The sequence below is a fragment of the Chionomys nivalis genome, chromosome 22 (genome assembly GCF_950005125.1).
Source record: "Chionomys nivalis chromosome 22, mChiNiv1.1, whole genome shotgun sequence".
Classification (NCBI taxonomy): domain Eukaryota; kingdom Metazoa; phylum Chordata; class Mammalia; order Rodentia; family Cricetidae; genus Chionomys; species Chionomys nivalis.
In genome coordinates, this window is record NC_080107.1 from 13,140,256 (window position 1) to 13,152,191 (window position 11,936).

Sequence of the window (11,936 nt, forward strand, 5' to 3'; positions counted from 1 at the left end):
ACACCTACAGCTTAATGAAACTGCCTACCGATGTGTAAAGATGTAAGGGGAGAAAAAAATCTATATGCATACCATCTCAAAGGTAAATAGTTCCCAAGAAACCAATAAAAATAATTTTAAAACTTTCTGGAAGAATTCCAGAGGAGCGGCTGGAAATACCTTTAGACTCAATGTAGAATATATTGCAAAACCATTTGTAGGAAGAACAAATCTACGTAGCTTAAAATGTTGGGGAAAGTTATTATAAAGATGTTTCAGTAATTAAATAGTTAAGAATGGTTTGGTGGATTGGGGATGTGGATTCATGGTAACTTTAATTTGTTATTCCCCTGGATTTTGTGCCTTTGTGGTGTTTATCTTGGTTGCTATTTACCTATTTATTTTAAGCAAGTGTTCATCTTCCCTCTTGACTTTATATTCATAATTTCGGGTTGTTTTCCTCAAGGGGCCTTCAAAATTGTAGTTTGCACTGTGCCCCATAACTTCTAATATTATATGTTCAAATATGCATTAAATTAACAGACACAAGTTAAACCTGAACAATAAAAAGGCCATGAATTTAGAAAATGAAACATCCTTCCTAAAGTGGAAGGACAGCATGTATGTATTGAAGAATTTAAGAACAAGAGGGGTTCTTAAAATGTGGAGGAAATTCTGGCCTATACTTTATCAGCCAAGAGGTGGGAAATTATTCTAGAAACTAATTTACTCTAGGAAATCCACTCGGATGCAGACATTTCCCAGAATGGCAGTACAGAGACCAGATGTGCAGTGAAAGGGCCCCAGTCCAGGGGTCTCAGCCCACAGGTTGGAACCTCGCTTTGAGGACAGCGCCTCCTGTGGGAAAGTAGCTTTAATCTTCGTTTACTATGTTGGGAATGCAACCAAATCTACTGTATGGCTCAAACACAAAACTGAAGCAATAAATGAACTTGAAGGGGCTATAGTAAATTTTGAAAGAATTTCAGGAGTCCTTCAAAGATCAAAACCAGATGAAGTATTACAATAATAAACCATTTGTACACTTTAAAAAGAATTCTCAGAGAGAACTTGGAGCTGAAAACTGTTTTTAACTTTCCTTTTTCTTTTCTTTTTTTTAAAAAAATGTGTATGTTGTCCCTGTTGACGTGAGTGAATGTGTGCTTGTGTGAAGACTAGAAGACAGCCTCTGTATCATTCACTCCTCCTGAGGGCAGCATCCACCTCGTGCAAGAGACCTCAACAGGCTCTCTTACTGGGCCACGATGTCAGTTAGAATAGACTGGATGGCTAGGGAGCCCCCGTGGTCCTCCTGTCTCTGCCTCCCCAGTTCTGAGATTACAAGATCTGGCCCCCACCCTCCTATTTTTACCTTAACTCAAGCCCTCATGCTTCTGCTGCAAAGTACTTAACCAACTAACCCAGCTTCCTGGTCCTTTTGTTTTTATTATGAAGATTTTCAAGCATTTTTCCAAAGTGTAATGTATAAACAGTATAAGGCCCTCAGTGTCTATAACTCAGCTTGCGTGTCACTAGCCAATGACTACATCGTGTTCTATCTCTATGTTTCCTACTCCCCAGAGCCCTCTCTAGACTCTTTTAATCCTGATATATTCCACAAAATTTTATAACCATACACTTAAAAATAAGGATTCCTGTTTAAGTCACCATATTTACCTGTAATCCCAGCTCCTGGAAGGTCAAGGCAGGAAAACAGCAGTTTTGAGCAGCTTGGGGTACATAGCAAGATTTTCACTCAAAAGAATAACATTTGAATTTGAAGTTATCATCAAATATTCAGTCAGTTTTCAAATTCTCCTCGTTTTCTTATAAATATCTTTTCAGTTGTTTTATTCAAATCTAGATGCCAATGTTTTTCGCATGTTGCCTTTGTCTTTTGAACTCAGAATTGAACCTTAAGCATTTATGGAATGCAACTTTTTAAAAATTAATTTTTTTTATTTTGTGCTTGTGTTTGTTTTTGGAGATGGGGTTTCACTGTGTGGCCCTGGCTGTTCTGGAACTCACTCTGTAGACCAGACTGGCTTTGAACTCAGAGATCTGGCTGTCTTAGCCTCACAAGTGCTGGGAAACTGTAAATCGAGAGAAAAAGGCTCTAGTTTCATGTGATAGGAGAGGAGAGTAGTAGCTTGCTAGAATGTGTTATGCTACAATCCTTCTGTGTCATGTGTAAATTATGCTGTGATTGGTTTAGTAAAGAAGCTGACTGGCCAATAGCCAGACAGGATAAGGTTAAGTGGGAGAACCAGACTAAGGGCACTGGGAAGAAGGAGGAGTCAGAGGAGTTGCCAGGAGATACTGATAGGAAACAGGAGGTGCAAAATGAAAGAGAGGTAACACCATGTGGCAGAATGGAGGTTAATATCAATGAGTTAACTTAAGTTGTAACAGCTACTTAGTAATAAGCCTGAGCTATCAGTCAAGCATTTATAATCAATGCTAAGCCTCTTTGTGGTTATTTGGGAGCAGCTGCTGAGACACAGAGAAACTCCACCTACAAGAATGACCTTCACAGCCGGGCGATGGTGGCACAAGCCTTTAATCCCAGCACTCGGGAGGCAGAAGCAGGCCTGGTCTACAAAGGGAGTTCCAGGACAGGCTCCAAAGCTACAGAGAAACCCTGTCTCGAAAAACAAAAAAACAAAAAAACAAAACAAAAAAAAAAAGAATGACCTTCACAAAGGACACAGTTCAGAGTCAGAAGAGACACATACCTGCGTCTTTACAAGGCTACTAACAGCTGCAGAAGGCATCTAATAATTGAAACCTTGCCTTAGATCTGTTTTCACAAGACCTCATATAAAATGAGAGCAGTGTCGCCTTTAATCTGATAATATGAAAGTCGTAGCTGAAGCTGGATATGGTGGTGCACACCTGTGACCCCAGCCCCTGGAAGCTGAAGCAGGACCATGAGTTCCATGCTAGCATGGGCTACATTGTGAGCTCCTGTTTCAAAAAAGGAAAAAAGTCACAGGTGATTTGATAGTAATTATTTCTATGATGTAGTACGGATGGAAGCCCTAGAGTAGAGTAAACAATGAACAAGGGGTGAAGAATCGGAACCAGAGGAAGACTGGTGATTTCCTTGAGAATTTTTTCTACAAAAGGGAATAAAGAAACAGAATGCTGAGCCGGGCAGTGATGACGCTGCCTTTAATCCCAGCACTTGGGAGGCAGAGGCAGGTGGATCTCTGAGTTCGAGACCAGCTGGTCTACAAAGTGAGTGTCAGAACAGGTTCCAAAGTTACACAGAGAAATACTGTCTCAAAAAACCAAAACCAAAGAAACAATAAGTAAACAAAAACTATTTAGAAAGAAGCCTAACCTATCAACAGGGTTTTCATAATTAATAAGAAATTTCTGTGTCATTATTGAGGAGCCACCAGTCCCGGTGAAAAAGTCTGACTATAAACTAGTGACTGATGAGAATAGGAACTTGCCAGGTTACATCCCTGGGAAAGCAAGAGTTGGCTTCATAGCCTAGAATGCTGCTCTCTGTCATCATCGAGACGGTAGGAGGTGCAGACGTAGGAGGACTTGGTGACCAGAACAGGGTCTCTGCTTAGTTGCTTACAGCTTGTTTTGTTACACACACACACACACACACACACACACACACACACACGGCAAGTCTGGGAGAATGGGACCGAAAGAAGGAAGGTTGACAGTTCTAGCCAGATGGTGGCAGTGCATGCCTTCAATCTGCCTAATGTGAGTACTAGGGACTTGGTTCCTCTTGAAGAGCCGCAAGCTTTCTTAACCGCTGAGCCATTTTTCCAGCCCCGAAAAACTGTTTTCTCAAAGCAGTGAAGTCGGTGGACTGGAGACCCTAGGATGTTAGACAAGAAGCATTAACGATAAAATGACAAGAGTCGGGATTAAAGGAAGACCGAGTCCCTGTCAAGTCTTCAGATGAACAGCCATGGGAAGGAAGGGTGAGGGACTCAGTGATCTGTGCAAACAGCAGCAGCTTTTGAAGAAAAAGGAAGAGTTTGGAAGTGACAGTGGGTCAGGGAAGAAAAATCAGCCAGTGACATTCTGGCCCAGAAAACACAGCTTACATGGGGAAAAGCTGCCCATGGGAAGGCCACAGGGGGCCAGTGTCCTCAGGAGAGTGCCAGTCACACACCGTGAAGCCTAGGAGTAAGGGAAACACTTGGACATGGAAGGCAAAGGGCAAGGGAAAATGCTTATTACACACCCAGAACCCCAAGCCCTGGAAGGACATAGAACGAGTTTGGAGAACCTGGAACTGAATAGAATGAGAATGAATGCAACAAGGGAGACCTGAACTCCTGGGGCTGTGGAGAGAGGGGCCGAGGAGAGAGGGGCCGAGGAGAGAGGAGCTGTGGAGAGAGGGCCGAGGAGAGAGGGGCTGAGGAGAGAGGGGCTGTGGAGAGAGGGCCGAGGAGATAGGGGCTGAGGAGAGAGGGGCTGAGGAGAGAGGGGCTGAGGCTGCAGAGTTTCTGAAAGGCTGGCAAAACAGATCAAGCCTGCTGTTTTCACATCTGCCATCAGACATTGTTCCTTGAGAAAGCTGCCATCTTCTAAGGCGCTTGGGGTCCCCTCTTCCCCAACTATAGCAGTCCTTACTGTTTGGTAGAAGTTTTAACACTCAGTCCTCCTCTGGCCACTTGTATTATTGGAATCTGCCCACAGACTCTCTGACATCTGTTCGGGGTCACCACCTCAGAAGAGGCCAGCAGATTGGGCTTCCCCAGCATGAAGGCCAAGCTTTTTTTTTTTTTTTAAAGATTTATTTATTATGTATACAACATTCTGCCTTCATGTATGCCCACATGCCAAAAGAGGGCGCCAGATCTCATTTCTGATGGTTGTGAGCCACCATGTGGTTGCTGGGAATTGAATTTATGACCTCTGGAAGAGCAGCCAGTGCTCTTAACCGCTGAGCCATCTCTCCAGCCCAAGGCCAAGCTTTTATTGCTCCTGATGCAAGGGTGCTCACTCACCCTTCACTTCCCAAGCTTGAGAGGCTAAGAGCCTTGGCTAAAGACTCAGGACCACATATGCAAGTCCCAGCGACAGCTTAGGTAGCAGCCAGGGAAACAAAACATTTGCATCTACATGGCAATAAACAAGCCATCACAGACACCACTGAGAGAGTGAGTTACTATGGATTCCCACCCCAACATCGGAAAACCACGTGTGTGGGATGATAGTGTGCTAATAAAGGTAGTCTTGGCCAGGTAGGGCAATGCACAGCTGTAATGCCAGTACTTGGGAGGTAGCGATTGGAAGATCAAAAGTTTAGTGTCTTCTCAACGATATAGTGAGCTCTGGGCCAGTCTGAGCTATATGGGACCTATTTCCAAAACAACCACAAAACTTCTCACTTAAATAGATGAAATCATTCCATATTGAATACTGTCTTGCTCTATTTTAAAATTCTAGGATCAGCAAGATGCCTTAGTGGGTAAGAGGATCTGCTGGCAAGCGTGACAGCGTGATTTTAATCCCCAGGACCCACGTGGTTGAAAAGCCACTCCTGTAAGTTGTCCTCTGATTGTCACAGGAGTACATGTCACCCAAGAACCTCCCCTCCAACACAGAGACACACAGACCAGACACACAGAATACAAATACAATTGTGAAAACAAGTACAATTCTATGCAAATATCATCTGAGTTCAAGGCTAGCCTGGTCTACAGAGGAAGTTCCAGGACAGCCAAGGCTACACAGAGAAACCCTGTCTTGGAAAAAAAAAAAAAAAAAAACATAGGCTAATGTCCACCTGTTGGGGGCAGGACACATTCTTATCCATTCTTAAAACAGCACTCACTGTGCACAGATTACCATCTTGTATTATATGTTTACTATCAAACAGAGCAGGGCAGCTAAAACCTAGAGTCTGCTCTGCGTTTGGGGAAAAGAAGTCTTGGACTTCATTCAAGTTGTTTGTACTTAGTTCTGGATGAACAAAGAAGTGGAGTTGGGGGGACGGGGGGGGGGGGGACCGGACGGGGTGGAGGGGGAACAGCAGGGCTCTCATCAACTCCCTTGTATTTCCCAGAGTAGACGCCAAGTTCTGTTTCTCGCCAGTTCTGTGGGATACCCACCAAGTCAAAGAAGCAGATGACGCCAGGTTCTGCTGCTCAGAAGCCCTGTCACCATAGGAAGCGACCGTTCTGACATTAACTGAGCCATTCTGTGCATAGTCTGAAGCCTGACTTGCTTGTGGCATCCACAGTCAGGCAGGCCCAGCCCGTTTCCTGCCGCCACATGCCTTGGAGATCAAAGGGTTAAAACAAGAGTAGGCTCTTCTGCCCTGTGCCTCAGGTTAGCCCCTGGATTCCTTAGGTCCATCCTGCCTCTTCATAGAAGGTGGCTAGAGAACAAACAGGATAAACTGGTTTAAAATTTTTTGTAAAAAGCATAATATTATTCATTCTGGGTTGTTTAATAGCCTTTCATGTTCAGTCACCCTCGCCTTTCAGCCCTGTTTCTCTTACAGTAACACTCTGAGCACTAGCATTGTCTGTTTCCATTCAGGGGATGTGTTTACTGTAGAAACAGCAAGGAGTTGGAGGCCCTGTTCTTCCTGGGCTGGCCTCTTAGTCTCTGAGCAGTGCAAGTCTTACACACTTAAAGAATGGGTGGTGTAGTGATATTCATTTGTATCTTAATAAATAAAGCTTGCCTGAAGATCAGAAAGTAAAACAGTCCCACTGGTCAGTCTTACAGACCAGGCAGTGGTGACACACACCTTTAATCCCAGGAATCATACTAGTTTGCCATGGAAACCAGGTAGTAGTGGTGCATGCCTGTAATCTCAGCATGAGAGAGGAATATAAAACCAGAGGAGACAGCTTGATGGAGGTGGGTCTTGTATTAATCTGTTGCTTTCATTGGTTAATTAATAAAGAAACTGCCTAGGCCCATTTGATAGGCCAACCCTTAGGTGGGTGCAGTAAACAGAACAGAATGCTGGGAGAAAGAAGCCGAGTCAGGAGTCGCCATGATTCTCCCACTCCAGACAGACGCAGGTTAAGATCTTTCCTGGTAAGCCAGCTCGTGGTGCTACATAGAATATTAGAAATGGGTTAGATCAATATGTAAGAGCTAGCCAATAAGAGGCTGAAACTAATGGGCCAGGCAGTGTTCAAAAGAATACAGTTTCCGTGTAATTATTTCGGGTATAAAGCTAGCCATGCGGGCGGCCGGGTGCTAGGAACTTAGCCCGCTGCTCGTATTTCAACAACAGCTCTCAGATATAGTCTCATTCTGAGGTTTCCTGATTGCCATTTTCAGATTGAGGTCAAGGTAAGAGCCAGTGGCTGGCTACTTTGCTTTTCTGACCTTCAGATTGAACCTCAATATCTGTCTCTGAGTTTTTATTAATCATGCTTCATGAAGGCCCAGGTGTTGGTACTGAATGTCTTTAATCCCAGAAAAGGTGGACAGACCTCTTCTGAGTTAAAGGTCAGCCTGGTCTATAAAGTGAGTTCAAAACCAGCCAGGGCTATGAGGAGAGACCCTCTTTCAAAAAACAAACAAAAAACACAAGAACAACAACAACAACAACAAAAATAAAACAAGAATGAACTGACTGTTCAATGAGTACTTGTGTTTATTAATATGTTCCTTGATTATGTAGATATTAAAAAGAATTTAGGAAAAGTCCCTTTGGATAACAAGTATACTGCAGACTTCACAGTACATGCGCCTCAAGACCTCTATGCTTCCTGTCTCCAGGGTTCTTGCTAGGTCTCAGCACAGAAGTCATCAGAGAGGCCTTGCCTGGCCACCCTGTCCCAGTGATATCTATCATCTTTACAGTACTTATTGTCCCTGATAGCTTTTGAACACAACCTAGTTTGGGGAGACTTGAAGTTCATATAACTTGTGGCTAAAGGCATCCTTAAGAAATAAAATATAGCCGGGCGATGGTGTCGCACGCCTTTAATCCCAGCACTCGGGAGGCAGAGGCAGGCGGATCTCTGTGAATTCAAGACCAGCCTGATCTACAGAACAAGTTCCAGGACAGGCTCCAAAGCCACAGAGAAACCCTGTCTTGAAAAACCAAAAATAAATAAATAAATAAATAAATAAATAAATAAATAAATAAATAAATAAATAAAATATAGGGCTAGAGAGATGGCTCAGCAGTTAAGAGCATTGCCTGTTCTCCCAAAGGCCTTAGTTCAATTCCCAGCAACCACATGGTGGCTCATAACCATCTGTAATGAGGTCTGGTGCCCTCTTCTGGCCTGCAGACATACACACAGACAGAATATTGTATACATAATAAATAAATAAGTAAGTAAAATATAGGTAGGGCCTGGAAGGATGGCTCAGAGGTGAAGAGCACCAGCTGGTCTTCCAGAGGACCCAAGTTCTATCTTCAGAATCCACACAGAGCATTATAATGGTCTGAAGCTCAAGTTCTAACCTCCAAAGGCACCAGCACACGTGTGGTGCACAAAGAAACATGCAGACAAAGCACACATACACCTAAAATAATATAAAATTAATTTTAAAAAGATGTAAAATATAGCCACGCATGGAACCACACACCTGGAATCCTAGCATGTGAGAGGCTGTGGGATTATAAATCTAAGACCAGTCTAAACTTCCTATCAAGACCCTCTCTCAAATAAACAAACAATAATTAAAAAATAAGTATGAAAAAAATCAATATTTAATTAGAATGCAAAATCACCATAAATTGTGGGAGCCTTGAAGATTCAATTATTTCTTCAGCCAGGCATGGTGATGTACATTTTTAATCCCAGCACTCAGGAGACAGAGGTGGTGAATCCCTGTGAGTTCGAGACCAGCCTGGTCTATATAGTGAGTTCTAGGACAGCTAGGGCTATGTAGAGAGGCCCTGTCTCAAAAAACAAAAGCAAAAACAATTACTTCTTCTAAGATTTTTTTTTAGATTTATTTATTTTTATTTTATGTGTGCACATGTTTTGCTTGCATGTGTGTTTGTGTACCATAGGAGTGTCTGGTGTCTGCCAAAGGTCAGAAGAGGGTATCGGATTCCCTGGAACTGGAGTCAAGGGTGGCTGTGAGCCTCCATGTAGGTCTTAGGAACTGAACCCAGGTCCTCTGAAGGAGCCACAAGCGTAGTTAACAGCTGAGCTCCAGCTCCTCTTCTAGAGTCTAAAATTCCATGGACTGGAGAGATGGCACAGCAGTTAAGAACACTGACTGTTCTTCCAGAGGACCAGGGTTCAATTCCCAGCACCTACATGGTGGCTTACAGCTGTCTGTAACTACAGTTCCAGGGAACCTGACACCCTTACCCAGGCAAAACACCAATGCAATAAAATAACTAACTAAATAAATAAATAATTTAGAAAGATCTATTTATCCAGGAATGCTTGTGTAAAAATTTTATGGCTATTGTCACCTGCCTTCCTCCTGTCCCCTAAAATACTATAGTGCCCTGAGTAACACCCATCCTTCCCTGGAACATCAGAAGAAAAGTGACTCTGGAATGACATATTGATTTGACTGGTATTGGTAGTTGCATCAATATGCCTTACACTCCTTAATTGGCTATATTCATTGCCTTATGGCCAGTGCCTAAACAGTGCTAAACCTTCAGAGTTGTCCTTAGGAAGAGGAAAGCCCGTGCGGAGAGGTCTCAACTTATTCCTTACAAATTTAACCATTAGGAAGAAGTCAACCCCTCTTCCCCAGTGTCAGGGTGTAGCCTCGATGGGTTCATACATTCCAGGGTAGGTGTGTGTGGAAGTACAGTGGCACGTGCTTGGGGGGGTGAGGGGAGTGTCAGAAATTCAAGGTCATCTTTTGTTACATAGTGAATTTGAGGCCAACCTGGGATACAGGAGACCCTGTCTCAAAAACAAAACAGGCCACAAATAATCCAAGACACATTCAGGAAGCTACAAATAACACATTTCTGGCCGATCTGTCCAGAAAAGAACTAGAAAGAGAGACTCTCTGTGGGCTTCCTAACAAAAGCTGCAGTTAGTGCCTGGCAGGTTTTGCTGAGTGCTTACAGACAACATGTGCCCAGCTGGCTCTATAAACACTGGCGAGTGACGATTGGGGGCAGGATAATTACTGGCTATGCCTCATTAAGCCTGCTTGATACAGTCCTGGTATTTCAGATCGCCCAACAACAACCTCTGTAGGTACTTGTAGGTCTATCATCTTGTGGTTTGGTTTGAATCTTAGACAAAAGCCAAAACACTGGCAGTGTCCTGGATATAACAGGGTTTGACTTTGTGAATGGCACAAAATGCTCTCGGGATGTGGCCACTTAGAACCCACACTATTCACCAGGGTGTTAGGCAGCATGCTTTCATCCCAGGGAAACTCCAAAGAGAACATTATGTTCTGACTCACAGCGCCGAAGTAGGAGTTAACAGTTCCTGACTCGCTTTCCGAATGACAACCGTCATTCTGAGGTATCATTTCGATAATGACAACCCCCTGGCTGATGAGAATGCTTCACTGAAATGGTTGTGCTTGCTGCTGTGCCGTACATGACATTCATGTTGTGAGCCTCTTTTTGCCAGTGCCTAGCTCCTTTTGTTTTGCCTTTTCTTTTCCCTCTCTTTCAGAATCTCTTCAGAAAGCATACGATAAATTCAACCACCTGGAATGCTAAAGTCGGGGGAAGGCAGTATTTTATCTAATGCTCCCTAAAAATGCCCATCTCCTAATTAATGCCTGGAAACAGAGTGTATTAGGTTAGGTGGCAAGCCAGCTCAGACTGCAGCCAGGTACGGTGGCTCACATCTGTAATTCTCCTTGGGAGGCAGAGATGAAAAGATCTTGAGCTTGAAGCTAGTCTGGGCTTCATAATAAGATCTCTGTGTAAAACAATTTTTTTGGTTTTTTTATATTTATTTATTTATTATGGATACACTATTTTGTTTGCATATATGCCTGTAGGCCAGAAGAGGACACCAGGCCTCATTACAGATGGTTGTGAGCCACCATGTGGTTGCTGGGAATCAAACTTGGGTCCTTTGGAAGAGCACGCAATGCTCTTAACCACTGAGCCATGTCTCCAGCCCACAATTTTTTGTTTTGTTTTTGTTTTTTGAGACAGGGTTTCTCTGTGTAGCCCTTGCTGTCCTAGAACTCACTCTGTAGACCAGGCTGACCTCGAACTCATGGAGATCCACCTGCCTCTGCCTCCTGAGTTCTGAGATTAATGTGCACCACCATACCACTACCTGAAATAAAATTTTTTTTTTTTTTTTTGAGACAGGGTTTCTCCATATAGCTTTGGAGCCTGTCCTGGAACTCACTCTGTAGACCAGGCTGGCCTTGAACTCACAGAGATCTGCCTGCCTCTGCCTCCTGAGTGCTGGGATTAAAGGTATGGTACCACCACCATCCAGCCATAAATAATTTTTTTTAAAGGTTGCTAATATTGACACAGTGAGTCATTAATATTTTTATTGTTTTTGTTTTGTTTTGAGACAGGGTCTCACTTTATGTTGTTGGCAGGTCTAGAACTTAAATCCAGAGAACCTGGCCAGCCATGGCTCCAGACTCATCACTGGCCAGGAATAGGATGCTATGTATGTCACGGGGGAAGGAGATAGAGATAGAGATGGGGTCTTTGAAAAGACTTCTCAGGGCTGGAGAGATGGCTCAGTGGTTAAAAGCACTGGCACCTAATCCAGATCTGGGTTCAATTCTCAGCACCCAAATGGCAGCTCACAACTGTCTGTAATTCCAAAACCTGATACCCTCATATACACACGCAGGCAAAAACACCAATACACATTAAATAAAAAAATTAAAAAAAAAATTCTCTGAGGCAGGAACTATGCTGTGTTTCTGTGACCTAAGAAACCAGGCTGGTCTTCCACGAGTTTCAGACATTTTCTTTCTGACCTGGCTGTCCTCAAACTCTGAAATCTGCTAGCCTCTGCCTCCTGAGAGCTGAGATTAAAGGAAGCGAGTTCAGGCAATAAGAC